The sequence below is a fragment of the Protopterus annectens genome, chromosome 12.part0, assembly GCF_019279795.1.
Source record: "Protopterus annectens isolate FY-2018-M chromosome 12.part0, PAN1.0, whole genome shotgun sequence".
Classification (NCBI taxonomy): Eukaryota; Metazoa; Chordata; order Ceratodontiformes; family Protopteridae; genus Protopterus; species Protopterus annectens.
The window spans coordinates 566121848-566139134 of NC_056746.1; the positions used below are offsets into that span (position 1 = coordinate 566121848).

Genomic DNA, 17287 nt, shown 5'->3' on the forward strand with positions numbered 1-17287 from the left:
TTGCCTTATATTCAGAGTAGGTTAGATTATATATTGTTCTTCTATATCTTTTATTATACAACATTCTTAACTCATTCTCAATAATACTTGAAAAAGCTGCCAAAATGGGACACAGTATTGGTGAAAACAAACTCAATTTCCTGCATTTAGACATTTGCTTATCATTACCTTTAAATATTAATTTTAAACTAACTTTTCTAACAAATAACTTTAAGTCCGTTACAGCTTGCACAATATCATCAGACATATTCGGAATAAATTTCAAACCTTTCTTTAGAACATTCAGGTGAAATTTATCCAGTACAAAATTTGAGAGATTTACAGTACCTTTGTTCAGCAATGCAGAACACTCAATGTCATGCTGTTGTGTGATTATTGTAGTCCCCACATCCCTAGGGCTATATCCAGTTCCATAGTTAAACATTCTTATATTAATGGTTAATTGTTCACTCGCTTCACCACCTTGCTCTGAATCAATGGACTGCCATTCTTCCTTTTGAATCCAGTAATTAGCTGCTGCGACTGTCGTTGTGGTGGAGTATTTTTTATCGTTGTTTGCAGGGGAACTTTTTCGGGTTGTTTTAGCTGAAAAGGAGAGTAGGTGGTTATTTCTCTGTGGCGTTCCTTCTTTTAGTATTTCCTTCGTACGAGTAGAGGCATTAATTATCATCACTTACTTTACCTTTGGTCGCACAGCGTTATCTATCGTGACGTCAGCAATGGGAGGTGGGGAATCCACTGCCTCATTATCTCTTCTTTTATTGGACAAACTCTGCCCTTGATTGGATGCTTGCATAGAGGGGCTAAGTTTGTCTTTATTGTGGAAGTTAACGCTGGTTAAATTTTCTACTAATGCCACATGTTCGTCAAACGTATCAAGTTGGTCCAGTAAACTAGTTTTTTTACTGCTTGAATCTATTTTGTTTTCTTTCTGATACCCAAAGGTATTGTTATTTCTCGGCCAAGAAAAGATATGGCTATTTTTAAAATCATTAATGTCCCTTTGAATTGTATTCTTTTTCGTTTGTTGTAATCTCATATCTAAAGCATACAAACGATCCAGGACTGTTTGATACATGTCAGACAAATCTTTAAAACATGACATAGTTCATTCTCCAAACTTTCTATTTCCTCCACAAGCTTAATTTCTATAGGTTCAAAGACATTATTCATAAGGCGCATGTAGTCCGCTCTTAATTTAAGATTTAACTGTTGCCATTGAACTAAAAGGTCATTATAAGTATTAGTGTAGGAAGGCATCTTAAGAATTCTAAGTCCACGTGGAACAATACCCAACTCCAAATAAGCTTGAAAGCTTAACCATTGCCATTTTAGTTGCTTGTAGGAATTCACTTTTTTTTTCTAGAATAATTAGTTTCTGCTTAAAATCCCCCTCCTCCCGGCCAACGGTTACCTGTGGGGGGTTCTGAGTAAATGTTAGTATTAGCAATGGATTTTCTTCTTGTCGAAGCAATCTGCTTATTAGGTTCCTTTCCGCCCATGTTTCAATCTCCATGATGAATGGTAAATACAAACGGCTGGCCAAACTTCTCCTCCTTTATTTGGTGTGAGCAATGGAAACCAAACAAAGTACAAACTAAATAAAATACTTCGGTAATACTAAGAAACAGCAACTAAACACACCAAAACGTTATGTAGCAAAGCTTTCGGGAATACACCCTTCATCAGTACACATTAAGCAGTTAATTTACAAAACTTTAAATAGAGGAATCAATTAATCACATGATGTAGGCAGCCTAGTTATTTAAAAAGATATAACTTGTTACAAAAATAAATATTGATAGATATTGTTTAAAAATATCAAAGTCTTTCTCTTTGCTTTTTCAATAAGACTGGTTTAAGGCTAACAGCATTATTTAAGCCTGGCTTCACATCTGCCTGTAACCTGATTATCCACTCATATTCTCAAGACTTTGATATTTTTAAACAATATCTATATTCTGATAGAGTATATTTATTTGGATAATGGTTTTAAGTTAAGATATGTAGTAATGTATTTCAAGTTAATGTATGTTATGTAGAAATGTTTATGTAGTGTGTTTTATTTTTGTAACAAGTTATATCTTTTTAAATAACTAGGCTGGCTACATCATGTGATTAATTGATTCCTCTATTTAAAGTTTTGTAAATTAACTGCTTAATGTGTACTGATGAAGGGTGTATTCCCGAAAGCTTTGCTACATAAAGTTTTGATGTGTTTAGGTGCTGTTTCTTAGTACTTTGTTTCAATACAAGTATTACCGAAGTATTTTATTTAGTCTGCAATCAGGTAGCCCAATTTCCTTCTTTTTTCTGCTAACTCTAAAGGGAAAAAGTGTATTTTATCTTTTGGATGTCCGCAGATTGCTGAGATACTTACTATAATCCAATAAAACACAAAAGAAATGAAGGAGCAGATGGGCCGACTCAATAAATATGAATCCAAATCGCAGCAGAGAGTCAGCTAAACCAGAAGGTAATCAAAAATATTTTAATAGCATATGAGTAAAATGAAATAAATATACAAATAAAATGAAATAAACATAAAAACAGTAGAGAGGGATGAGCGCTTTTGCACCAGACGTCGGTGCTTCCTCAGATCTAAAAGGTTAATAAAATCACACAATTCAAATAACAAATAGGTTAGCACCTCATCACTCCAGGCACTCCTTAAAATGGAGAACATCGACATCTGTGCAGTGACAGAGGCTCAAGGCTCCAGAGAGCACCCCTGCATTACCAGGCTGTAATTCATACCACACCTTTCGGCCATCTAACCCGGACCGAAACACTAAAGGCGGAGGCGTGTCCATATTCATTAAGGATATCCACACCTCCAGGCTAGTTGCTCAGCATAATGCATCTGAGATTATCCAAGTGCAACTAACTCTGGGCAATACCCCAATCCAAATTGTAACTTGCTGCAGATCCCCCACCATGCCCCAGGATTCCCACTCCTCATTTCTTGATATACTGGAAAATATTAGGGTACAACCCAACACCCTAATAATGGGCGATTTCAACTACCCCACCATTAACTGGAAAAACTACTCCTGTACAAACTCTTTTGCTCAACGTTTTCTGGAATTCATAAATTCCAATTCCTTGGATCAACTTATCTACACCCTTACCAGGGGCAGCAATATCAGGTCAATTCCTCGTTGGTCATATCTGACCACAAGCTAATCACCCTAGACATCCACATCCCGTCCCCACCCCCCATTAGGGAAACCACCGTAAAATAATTCTCCGAAGTCAACTTCATGCTTCTTAAGACAGAAGTGGCAAACTTCACAGCACCCATGCAGATGGACAGTAGAAGTAGGACTGCTGAATCCTACACAAATGCACTTTATAAGCACTTACATGAGTGCATGGATTGTGCTATCCCTAACAGAACCAAGATGCTATCCTCCAAAAAAAGAAAGGCAATCTGGTGGTCCCCTGCCATAAACAAACTCTACAAAAGAAGAAAGAAACTGTTGCAAAAAAGAGTAAAATCCCATGATTGGAGGAAGTCCCTGGTCATCCTCCGTAAGAAGCTGAGATCCCTCATAAAATCCTCCAAAGTTAGTTATGAAAACAAAATCACCACTGATTCTAAAGACAATCACAAAGCATTCTATAGCTATGTCAAGCATCTCAATGGCAACACTCAGATCTGCTCTGAGTTACAGCACAATGGCAATAAGTATACAGAACCAACTGATATTGTCAACATCCTGGCAGATAGGGTCAGTGCTAACTCTGCCCCCCTCTCATCCCCTAAAGGGCCCATCTCTGTACCGGAAGAATACAAAGTTCCCCTAATCACGGCTGCACAAGTAAAAACCACACTCTCCAAAACCAAGAACACACATCCATGGGACCTGACATCATCCCAGGCTGCATTCTACATGAACTGCAGAATGAACTGGCACCCCAACTAAGCACCATGTTCAATCATAGCCTCACCTCAGGCTTTGTGTCCACTGAATGGCGCACAGCGATTGTTATCCCACTCCACAAAGGGGGAGCCACCATGGACCCTGGGAACTACCGCCTCATTAGCCTAACGAGCCTGGTCTGCAAGTCCATGGACTGTATCATCATGGATCTTATACACAGAGACATTGGTAATCTCCAAACTCTGGACCCCACCCAGTTTGGGTTTGTAAAAGGCAGATTATGTCTCCTAAACCTGATCGGCTTTGGTGACTGCTTCAAAGAAGTCTTAGACAAGGGTAAGGTGGTGACTGCTTCAAAGAAGTCTTAGACAAGGGTAAGGTGGTTCACACAGCCTATCTAGATCTCGCCAGTGCTTTTGACACCATCCCCGACTCTGAAATTTATATAAACTCACTAAACTAGGTATAAATCCCTATGTCACAAGATGAGTTGCCAACTGGCTCAGTGACAGAACCCACACTGTGAAAGTAGCAGACTCCAAATCCGACTTCAGACCAATGACAAGTGGAGAACCACAGGGTTCAGTCCTGGGTCCTCTCCTGTTTGGTGTCTACTTTTCTGAAGTACAGGCTAACACAGAAGGTTTTTGGCTAATGAAGTTCACAGATGACTGCAAACTAGGAGCCATAATCAAAACTTCTAACGATGTGGACATCTTACAAAAGGGCCTCATGGAGACAGATGACTGGTGTCAAAGCTATGGCCTCAAGCTCAATGACAAAAAGTGCATTGTCATCCCCTTTGGTAAAACCTCTGTACCCATGAGCCACTACATAGGTGGTAGTCTACTTAACACTGAAAGTGTGATAAGAGACCTTGGGACACAGGTGGACAGTAGTCTCACCTTTGATAATCGCATCGCCACAGTAGTCAGGAAATCCTTCTACGTGGCACACCTCATCACAAAAGGTTTCTCATCCAGGAAAAAAGAGGTCATTGTTCCCCTCTACTCATCACTCATTAGACCCATTATAGAGTACAACGCCCCTTTTGGTATGTACCTCACAAGACATCTACAAAAACTGGAAAGGCCGCAGAAATACCTCACAAAGAGTATTACCAGCCTCAAACAGGTGCCCTACGCAGACCATCTCAAAAAACTCCAGCTTTACTCCGTTGCATATCACCTACTCAGAGGCAATCTCTGCCTAACAGCTATGTCAAACCCAGAGCTATTGGACATGCTCCACTTAAAGAAATCCCAATCCCTGCGAGCTACACGCTCTAGGGGGCCTAAACCTTGTCACCACAATAAACAGAACATGCTGTAGGGATGGATTCCTGTCCCAGAGACTTCCCATACTCTGGAATAAACTACCTAGCTATATCAAACAAAGCTCCTCATTAGCACTCTTCAAGAAAAATCTTGATGATTGGATGAGAAATAGGAAATTCACCCCGGGGATCACCTCTGTGACTCTGTTCGACAGGGGCACAGGAAAATAATTATCTTTGGTGGTGAAAGCCAGGGTACCTTTTTGGCTAGGCTTATATAGATTCTAGGGCCAATAGCCTAGTACCTACCTATGAACTTATGAATCTATGTGACTTCAAATCAGGTTTTAAAGGTACTTACTTATTCAGCCCCTTCCCATAGCAGCCTGAAGTAACAATATATGTTTAGTTTTAAGTCTTTCAGTATTTGTTCTTACATCACCTCCCCTTATACTGGGAACATGCACTTCTAATACAAAAAACTTAAAAGTATGCATAAAACCTTGCTCTAACACATGCTTACCAAGTGCATTCTTCAAATCACATCTACTCATGCTATATAAATGTTCTCTAATCCTGTCTCTGGAGGGTCGGTTCATCTTGCCAACATAATAGCTTTGACATGCATCACACCATGCAAAATAAGCCACATTTTGTGTACCACAGTCAGCATAGAAGTCCAAATTGTATTTATAACGTGTGATAGGATGTAAAAAATGATCACTATTTATATACATAATAATGTAGGTTCACTGACAGGATGCAGCTTAGAAGTGGATGACATGATGATACGGAGGAGGCTGGACATCCTATGTATCCAAGAGACGAGATGGAAGGGGCAGTGCAACAAAGCCACTTGGCTTGGGATCCAGACTCTACTACTCAGGTGGTGGACAGGCTAGAAATGGTGTAGGAATTGTGGTGAGAGAGAGGCTTCAGAAGTCAGTGAGGGATATCATCAGAATTAATGGCAGACTCATGGCAATCAGACTCCAGTGTAATGATAGGACAGTATTCATAATGTCAGCCTATGCCCCACAGCAGGGTTGTGATAGTGAGGAAAAGAGTGCATTCAGACTGCAGTTGCAGGACCTACTAGATAAAGCAGGACAACATGAATTGGTGTTGATAATGGGTGACTTAAATGCACATATTGGGACAGACGGAACAGGATATGAGGACTGCCTGGGTCCACATGGGTGGAGCAATAGGAATAAAGAAGGAGAAGCAATTCTAGACTTCTGTCTGGCAAATGGCTTGATAGTAGCCAACACATGGTTCAGAAAGAGAGAGAGTCACAAGATCACATACAAGAGTAGCCAACATGCAACTCAGGTAGACTTCCTCCTAGTAAGGAAAAGGCACTGGGGTAGAATCCATGATTGCAAAGTCATCCCCAGTGAAACATTCGGTTCACAGCATAAACCAGTAGTTGCCACAATCAGCTGCAAGCAGTAGTCAGAGAAGGCTCTAAGGTCAACAGAGACCAGGCTGAAGACCTGGAAGTTGACTGGAGAGAAAGAACAGCAGTTCAAGGAATTACTCAGGGCTCTAGCACCCCAAGAAGAGGAGGAAATAGGTGGAGTTGAAGAAGAGTGGCAGCGCCTAAAAACAGCATGTGTTAGGACTACAGAAAACATATGTGGCCGAGCCAGGTATGGAAATAAGGTACATAAGGAAAGCTGGTGGTGGAATGCAGAAGTGCAGGAAGTAATCAAAAGAAAGAAGGAGTGCAGGAAGAAGTGGGAGATTGAAAAGACTTACCAAGCTAGGAAGGACTACTGGTTGGCTAACAAAGAAACTAAGAAAGAAGTTGCACTAGCAAAGAATAGGGCATCAGAGGCACTCTATCAGCTTCTGGAAAGTGACTCAGTAAGGGGCACAAAGAAACTATACCAGGTTGCAAGGCAAAGACAGAAAGATAAAGAAGATAGTCAGACACCCTTCATAAGGGATTCCAGCAACAACCTGCTTACCAGCCCACAGGACATCAAAGGCAGATGGAAGGAGTATTTCCAGCAGCTTCTGAATGAAGAAAACCCCACAGAAGCGGTACTGCCCCAGAAACAGCCTACAATGAGAATAGAAGAGGAGCCCAGCTTAGAAGAAGTAAGAGCGGCACTAAGGAAAATGAAGTCAGGGAAAGCAGCAGGCTCAGATGAGGTCACAGCAGATATGATAAAGATGCTGGATGAGCTAGGGGAGAAATGGCTCCTGAGGGTACTAATTGCAGTGTGGAGAGAAAGGCGTATTCCAGATGACTGGAGAATAAGCATACTCGTGCCAGTGTACAAGAACAAAGGGGACATCCACAACTGTGGACAGTACAGAGGCATCAAACTCCTACCACATTGCATGAAAGTTCTGGAGAGGGTGATTGATAAACGGATACGCAGAATAGTAGAATGTAAGATGGGAGATGAACAGTTCGGACTCAGATCAGGATGCAGCACAATTGACCCGATGTTTGCATTGAGACAGATACTTGAGAAGAAACTAGAGAAGAGGAGACAGTCAAACTGGGCTTTCCTAGACTTGGAGAAAGCATATGACAAGGTCCCAAGAAAGCTGATATGGGCAGTACTGTGGTGGTTTGAAGTCCCAGAAACATTGGTAGAATTAGTACAGGCTATGTACAAGGAACCAGTGACTCAAGTACGAACAGTGTTTGGCCTCACTGAGGGGTTCCCAGTGGGAGTGGGTGTACACCAGGGTTCATCTCTAAGCCCACTGCTGTTCATACTGGTAATGGACTACCTCAGCAAACAGGTTGGAGGGGTCAGAGCAACAAAGCTGCTGTATGCAGACGATGTGGCAGTACAGGCAGACTCTGATCTAGAACTTCAGCAAAGGATAGGAGAATGGAATGCAAATCTGAAGGCACATGGGATGAAACTAAGCTCAGATAAGACAGTGGTAATGGCAGCATATTGGGGAAATCAGAAGAAGCTGAGAATAGAGATAGATGGGAAGATAGTGGAACAGGTAAACAGCTTCAAGTATCTGGGAGGGGTGGTTGAGGAGAAGGGTAGTCTGAATGAAGAGGTCAAAGCTAGAATCAGAGGGGCTGCAGCCAACTGGCATAGAGTATCAGGTGTAGTATATGACAGAAGAATGCCAAAGAAGCTGAAAAGTAAGGTGTACAAGACAGTGGTGCGACCAGTACTACTGTATGGTACAGAAAACTGGGCAGTAGAGGCAGAACAGTTGAAGAAGCTAGAGGTGATGGAAATGAAGTGCCTGAGAAAGGTGTTAGGATGCACACTGCGGGACAGGCGAAGAAATGAGGACATAAGAGCAGTAGCCAAAGTAGCTCCACTTGCAGAAAAGATCAAAGAAAACAGATTACGGTGGTATGGGCACATTTGTAGACAAGCAGAAGACAATCTGGTGAGGGAGATTTGGGACAGACAGGAAGAAGGTAAGAGGAAGCGAGGGCATCCAGCAAAGAGGTGGATGGATTGTGTGAAAGAAGATCTGCGACAGTCAGGCATGAGTGTTGAAGAAGGCAGGAGAATGGCACTGAATCGAGAGAGTTGGCGACAGTTAATACGATACCCCGACCCCATGTAAATGGGAAAAAGGGGATGATGATGATTTATATACATCAAAGACATAAGTGGACCATCTTTTTGTCTCCTTTATGCTGGGCAAAACTGGTTAACCAGTGTCCATTTAGTCTCTTACTAAATTTCTGTCTGACTCTAGTTTAATGGTATGACTACATCAGAAGCCTTTGGGGTGGGGGGGATTGCAGTCAAGGCATACACTGCTAGTGTATTGGCCAGTATAGCTGTCACCTTCAAAATTGTTTTTTCTTAAGGCAGTTGTGGAACAGCAACTAGGTTGTGCTTTCTCCTAGCACTGCAACCGTGTATTCTTTCAAAAGAACACGTTTTGCATCTGTCATCTGGCAAATTATATTACAGCTACTTCCCCATTGGGTTACCAACAGTACTGCTGTGGTGCTCTGCCATATGGTTAAGGAATTTTACTACAGTAGTAACTCTTACAGTGAGCATAGTACAGCTGTGTAAGAAACTTACCACAACATTGCATACGAGTAGATCACTGCTGCAGTACAGCTTCATGCCCTCTGTACCTTGGCTGTGTTGCCCAATCCTCTTGGGGGCCTTGGGACTGCAGGTCTTGAGTGCAGTATACAGAGAGATCACTGTAACCAGTGTGTCTTCTCACCTTTTTGTGTTCCTGGAGGCCATTATCAATATGGCACTAGTGCTAAGTTGAGAGGAAGTAGGGCTAGGAACTTTATGGATTATACAGACCAAGGACAAGGGGCTAAAGGGGTCATTTACCAGGGCATATTTCCAGATGTTTTTCCACCAGAAAAGGACTGAATTGTGGCATTTGCAGCTCCTCCTTTTAAGCTGTATGTCAGTCCAGGATCTGGGGTAGAGGAGTAACCCAACTAGTTAGTTCATGTAGCAAGATCTGACCTCAAAAGCTTGGCCTTCCAAGGAGTGCAGTTAAATTCATCAGAATTTTGATTACTACGGGATGGAGGTCAGAATATCCTATTAATTAGATGCAGTTGCAGATTTTTATTACATTTTTAAGTGTTATGGAATTTGTAGTTGGTTAAGGTGCTGTTTTATAATGTTATACTCACAATTTCTGATTGCTGGAGTTTGGTCTTGAAAGCAAAGCCTGAATGCAACATACTGGAATGAGTACTTAGTGTTTTTGGATTTTGTCCTTTTCATTAAAAATGTTTGGAATGATTGCAGACTTTTGGAAGTGTGTGCTTTTGCCGACTAAAAGTGGGTAATGTCGCCCCCTTCCCTTATTTGCATATATTGTTGGAGGTAAAGTTTATTTTTGTAATATCCAGTGCTATGTCTAGTCCTAACAGTGCCAAAATGAAAAGTGCTGTCCTTAAGCTGTTCACAGCAGTCACGAAGCTTACATTGTTGCTAAAACTAATGTAAGTTAGTTTCCAGATATTTTTAAAAAACGTGTGTCTGGCTCTGGCAGTGTAGAAGGAGTAGTATAGCATACCTCTCAACTTCTTAGCACAATAAATCTGGACAAAAACAAAAATAATGGGGCGACAAAGCCACAAAAAGAGGGACAAATTTTAAATAACGATCTTAGAAAGTTGCTAGAATTAAAGGTAATGTATATCCATGCATTTTCTGGAGGATCTGAACTCTGAAACTCAAATGCCTGTCATTATTTAGTGAATTCAGTCCTTACTGATTTGCCATACAAATTCAGAAAGCCACAGATTTTATGAGGAACAGACCCAAAATATGAAGCAAAAAATCTGGATGTTCTGTGAAAATCTGGACAGTCGAGAGGTATGTAGTGTAGCCCTCTATTAACTTTGTGAGCAAACTAAGTCTCACAGAACAGATTTGCGAACTGTGCTGAGAGTGAAGTTTTTTGTCTGAAGGAAGTTAATATTCTTATTACCAGTGACATTTTGTACCTTTGCTTTCGAGCCAATTTTAATTGTACAGAAAAATAAATCCTGGGTTAGTTTTACAAGCTACCCTTTGCAAGGACAGGAACATGAGGAATTCATGAAAATGCACACTCTAGCATATTGAATTGTCAAGAAATAGTGATTTACTGGGTTCTTAGTGTCAAGTTATGGTGCAGTGTCTTACTTGTAGTGATGTTAAACATCAGTGAACATTAAGTCTGTAGCATTAATTTTACTTTGATGATCCTGATGTATTTACTACAGGTATCTGCTGCTATGTAACTGTTAAGTGCAACCTGTGCATTAACATTCTTATGGTTCATCTGTGTTTCCGATACATGTTTACTTATTTGGTGTTTCGTAAATCACCGTATTAAATAGTAGTAGTTCCCTTTGGCTATTTCAGTGTCACCTCTGAAGACAACCCCCAGCAGGGCTGTATTTTTATAAGGTTTGTGCTGACTGATGCCACTGCAGCGTCAGTGAAGTGTAGGTCTTAGTTTAGTAAGGAAACTGATCAAAGGCTGAGTGACACTGGTGAATACTGACATTTGGGAGTAGCAGACAGTGTTATGAATACTGGTACTGTAGTACCCTGATGAGTACCTTGTCACAAGTTTAATTTTCTCACGTTTCTACATTTTCCGGATAACTTAAGCCACAAGAGTTAAATGGCTTCCATTGTTTTACTTCAGTTATGATCCTTTCTCTGACATTTTGCCTTCAATTGGTACCAAAGATAGCTATAGGTGCATCTCTTTTCATGTTTTTCTGGTTAGCATGCTGCATTCCCATCTGTGTCTATCATGGTGTTATAATCTGTTGTGTTAGATACCTAAAAACACATCTTTGTTGGGTACTTTGTCTTTGCTGACCTGCTCCTTTTTTCAGTTTGGGTATCTGCTCATTTCTTCTAACACTCTGCTATTAAAACAAACTTTTATTCTTGTAGTTTATAGAAAAAAACTTGAAATAGCATAGTATTCCATATAAATATAACAAAGAGCTATGATACAGAAGAACGGACATATCATGTAACTATATTCAGGAGACTGCTGTACTGTCTACTTCATCAAATGTGATTGCTTAAAGTATAACAGGTTAAGTAAAAAAATAAAAAAGTTTATAAGAAACTAATGATTTCTGTGGAGTACTATTTTTTTAAGTTTTATTTTAATTGTTGCGTATCAATGTAGTATTTGGATTAGAGCGGTGCATTTGACCTTAATAAACCACTGAATTACTAACTAAAATGTACAGTTTTGTTGATGTACTGTGCCTTCTTTAGATGTCCTTTGTAGCAGTATTAGGGTACGACATTTATAAGGCACCATATAAGAAGAAAATGGTGTTTTCCTAATGAATTCATGGGGTGCACAGATTTATCCTTGTCTGCAATGCTTAGGATTTTCTGCAGTCATTCGTCTTCACTAAGTGAAGTTACTGCTTATGCAGCGACCGAGTGAGGTTAGCCTCTGCTGTTCAGTAAGACTGCTTATGGCAAAGATGATTCAGGAAGGAAAGATGTATGGCAAAGATAATTCAGGAAGGAAAGACTTTGCAAGTCCCAGGTAGAGCATTGCAGGAAAGTGCATTAATGCACATGAGGCTCATGTTTTGAATTAGGGTTAAGAATTAATTGTATCCTGTCTTCATAATAGTTCTCTTGAGATGTAACAGAAGGAGCAATGTTATGGCCATATTCTGTGTTGACACTAGGGTTCAGTGTGATGTCCTGTTTACATTGGGAATAAGCAGTTAAATGCAGTTTTAAAATTTCTCGGCCAACACATTAACTTATGAATAAAATCATTCACAATTCTGTCTTTCAAACATTTAAACAAATTAATTTTTTTAAAAATTCTCACCTTTTTGATATTATTTTACGAAAGAATTTCTTCAGTTTTGCCTAAGAGAATCCATAGAAAGGTCATATCGCTGGACTTTGTTACCAGACATAGTAGTTTTAATACAGTCTCATAGATCCAAAAACAAAAGACTGGCTCACTTGCATCCATAGGAATAAAGGTTTACTTCTGTGTTCTTTCATTTCAGATCATTGTAAGAGTATCAAGTTTGTGGCTAGATCTGCGACAGGCTGTTAAGTACTTGCCAGCATCTAGAGAGGCCAGTACCGATATCCCATGCTATTCACTTTCTGTATGCCTGCCTTTCCTGTTTAAGCATAATCTATTTCTGTATTTCTTCCAGTATTTTACACAATATGGAGTAGCTGTGGTGTTTGGATGACTTGTGACTGTCCCTGCTTACATCATAATGATAGCATCATGGTTAAGTTCTGCCTGCATTTCCATCCAGTAGTCTGTGGGTCCTTTTATGTCTAAGCACTTTATTTCAGTTAGTTTATAGGTTGCCTTACATGCTTGCAACCCTGTTTTGATTTGAGGATTTTTTTTGTCTTTCACAGTGTCCCCACTACTTTCAGTACTAGTAGAGTGCCATTGTATTAACAAAGCCCAACTTCCCTTTATGCATTCCTTCTGTGTGACCTAATTAAACAACATGACCCCAATTCATATTCTTTTGTCAGTTTTACAAGGTCACTAAGTTTGAGGAGGATCTTGGAAAAATGTAAGTAAAATGTCTTTCTAGGAAGAAAGCCAAACCCTTCAAAGGGAAGCCAGCATAGAATATATTTATATTTCCCTTCTTCATGACAAAAGTTACGATAAAATAATTTAAAGAAGAAATCGTACATATGAAAATAGTGAAAGGAGTGGATAAGGAATTCGAAAATGACAAAAGAGATTTAAAGGAGAATAGGGTATGTAATTAGCTTTCTACATTCCTTGTCCAGGTCTCTGCTGCCAGTTTCCAAAGAAAAATGTGAAGTGGCAGTAACTTCATGTAGAACTGCTGATGTCCTTTCTTAGGTCACTGTTGCAGTGTTCAGTACTTGTGGGTTATCTTGCCAAGGGTAACCTGATGTCTGGCTAGTCTACCAAAGCCAAAAACTTCTTGATTCATTGTATGTCTGGCGTATGACTTCAGCTGGTGGGTGTAGGGGTACATAAGAGGATGTGTGGGTGTGAGATCCCAAGGCTATCTTGCCACCAGTCTGAATGTAGAAGTTTCACTAATGTTGGTCTGAGTAGTCTACCATTGTGCCAATACCACTGGCCAGGCTTGGTCAGATAAGTCCCCCACTGGGAACTTCCATTTTATTTTTTGCTAAAGATTTGTTAAGGTCACCTAAGAGAGGAAGGTGCAATATGGAAGGCAAATCCCTGCAAAGACTTCCACTCTGACTGTTTGATTTGCTTAGGGGCTGAGCACATTTATTATAGTTGTAAGATTTGTCAGTTATTCATTCCTAAAACTCTGGAATCATGTTAGGTTCCCTAAATATCTATTTGGAGACCCGACATCTGAAGAGCCCCAAGCTTAGCAAGATGGCAGAGCTTTTGGCATCCTGCAAGCTAAAATGAAGTACAAAACTAAAACATGAGACTTCATCTGTTCAATCTGATTGACATCTCCACTGAGATGCAAAAGGAATCCACGGTATGTCTGTGTCCTTCTGAGCACCCTCTACTCGGACCCTACCATTGGCTGGTATGGCAGCTCTCATTCTCATGACCAACGAAACTGAATACCCTATTGCTACGGAAGAGATGGTGAGACCCAGGATGATTATTTCCAAGGGACCAGGGGGCATACCTCGGATATTATTTGGAGAAAAGATCTCTGGCTCCATTCTGCACCATTGTATTTTGTTAAGGCAGATGTCCTAGTGAAGAAGAAACAAAAGACTAAACACTTTTCTTCTCCTTGGATGTCCCATGAGAAGGAATAGCTGGATTTTTGCCTGGGCTTATACAAAGCTATCTTTTATTGATGCCTCATTCCTTTCTGCCTTCTCCTTCACCTGCCCACCTCCTTTGAAATGGCAGCATGGAATCCTCTTCAGAGGAGTAGGAGAAATTAGATTCAGATAAAGACTGTCCAGCTTATTCCTCTCAAATACATTCTTCAGGACAGCTGGCCTCAGATATTGAGAATACCTTGTCACCAGATTCCCCCCTTGAAGATGTTTCCCCTGGTAAAATAATCACAAGGATAATGCAACACTTTGAGTGGGATACTAAACAAATCACAGGTGTACAGAAAAGATAAAATGAATTACTAGAAATTGGAGCCATGAAACTTAAAGTTGCACTCCCTATCCTGGAAGCCTTCTTGGATACTTTTGACTCCACATCTGCTAACCCAGAATGACCGCTACCATCACCCACAAAACCAGATTCTACAAGGTCTCAGAGGAGATGAAATTCATATACAAAAATCCTGTTGCAGACTCCTTGGGTTTTCTCTCACTACAGACAAACCCACCAAACTCTTTCTGCCTGCAGTGTGCTGTCATCTGATAGACATTAAAGCCATGGACAGATATGGTAAAAAAAAGTCTGTACTTCTGCCACCCTGGCATTTAGGACCCTAAGCTACCAAACACAAATGATTTGAGCAGTAATTATGTATTCTGGGAAATGTGAGTTAGACCTTTGCTAATTTTGAGGGTTCTAACCCCAAATCCTAGGCTGTCTGTGCTCAACGATGCCACCCAAGTAGATAGACACTCCAGTAAATGCTGCTTTGACATTACAGAGGCTTCCTTCAGGGCTGTAGCCACTGGTTCAGCCATCTACAGGTTTGCTTGGCTTCACCTTCAGGCCCTTCTTGAAGATGTCAAGGCCAAGTTAGTGGACGTCCTTTATAGGGGACCCTTTTTGGCCCTGCTGTGGCTGAAGTTTTCATATCTCTGCAGGAAAAAGGCAAGATTTCAAGAAGATTTTTTTTGCATCAATACCTAGATACCAAAGTAATTATATTTCTAAACCTACTGCCTTTGCCCATGGGGAGCAAAAGGCATGTGAAAAGAGTAACCACAGCAGGACAGGAATCTAAGCCCAGAAAAGCCCTTTTTAAGAAAAACACTCCACTTATCTGACTATTTTGTGTTTCCTCTCTTCCACCTTTGTCTCAAAGACTCAGTCTGTCCTTCCCAGCCTAGGACTGCAGTACTACAGACAAATGTATCTTGTCCATCATACAGAACGGTTACATATCCTGGAAGGAGCACCCCTCTTCAAAGGGAATTCATTTCCCCCTGCAAATTAATCTAATCTCATCCTTTGCCGCCCCCCCAGGACCTTCTTGCTCAGGGGACTGTAGAACCAGTTCCTCCATTGGGCCAGGGAAAAGGTTTAACTCTTCTTGTCTCCAGGAAAGAGTGAGCATGGAGGCCCATTCTGGATTTCTCATACCTTTTCAGAAGTTATATCTTTCAAGATGCTCTCTCTTCAGACCTAACTTTCTTTCATCTTTCCTCAGGCGTTCATAGTCTCCCTAGACCTGAAAAATGCATACCTGCATAAACCTATACACCCAACCTGCAGGACATTTCTCAGGATTTCAGTTTCTTCATCACACCTTCAGTACTCTCCTTTACCCTTTGGATTGTATACAGCTCCCAGAATCTTTGCAAAGTGCATAGCTCTGGCTGTTGCCTTTACAGAACCCATTGGAACTGTAATTTCCTACATATACTGTTCTTATAGTGTTGGCTTTTCCCACTGCAAGTCCACTTCTTCTGATTCTGGCACTTGATAAGTTTTTCAGATTGACCTCTGTAGTTCTAGGTAAATGCTACAGGTATGTAATGTACATAAATAGGTCTCCCGCCCATGCTTTTGTTTTCCCAGAGACATGCACTGGTTTTGAATCCCCCCTGCAATTAGCGTACTATTTTCTGCTCCTGCAGATGTACATCCTCTCTTAGTGACACTGCAGAGGACACCAGGTAACAAAAAATGCAGAGACATTTTTCAATAATTTTTTTTGTTTGAAACGTGATGACAAATGAAAACTTTTATAGGACCTCCCAGCCATCAGCTTGTTTGGTTCATTGAGAATATCACTAGGTAGATTCCCCAGTACTCACAAACCAAACTTACTGAACTGCATCTGAACATTAACAAGGTCTACTTTAAGACTGTATGTGTCTTCAGAGCTCCACGATAGATTCTTAAAGGCACCTGAACTGCCCTTAACAAAACCTTCTTTTATTTTGAGAGATTTTAAATGATCTTTTAATAAGTGATATGCCACCACCTCAGGAGCAGGGTATGCCCAAAGATTTCTGGATCTAATGGATAACAGTTTTATAGAATGACTAGTTAACTATCCCATTTGGGGTCAGAATATTCTGGACCAAGACCTTACCAGCATAGCCTCAAGTATAGCATGCCTATAGTGTCTCCTATTCTCGGTTAGTAACTTTCTCCTTTAAAGTTGCAAACTCTGCAAGTGTAAACATTTCTGAAGTTAAGAACGTAAAGTATACAAACCTGCTTATATTCTATGGCAATCTTTCCAAAATTAATTGCAGTTTTACCATCCCCAGTGCAGCTGAGTTCTACTCCCCCTTATGTAGGTGTAGAGGTCTAGCAGTCCCCCCTTAATGTCAAATAGAATGAGAAATTTAAAAATAAAACTTGCTGTTAATCAACCAGTCTAAACCAAAAAAAGTTTGAAGTCATGTAGTAATGTGAATGTACACACATTAATGACTCTTATCAAAAAGACCAGCAAAGAACTAAAAGTGACTGTCTGGTTTATGTCTAATGAATCTTTAGCCTCTCAGTTCTTCATGTA

At 40.5% G+C, this 17287-nt stretch overlaps 1 protein-coding gene across 1 annotated transcript in view; it reads left to right on the plus strand.

The window, feature by feature from the left end:
- BAIAP2L1 (BAR/IMD domain containing adaptor protein 2 like 1) overlaps positions 1–17287 on the plus strand; it is an 815478-nt gene that overhangs the window by 175753 nt on the left and 622438 nt on the right. The gene's annotated exons all lie outside the window — the stretch shown is intronic.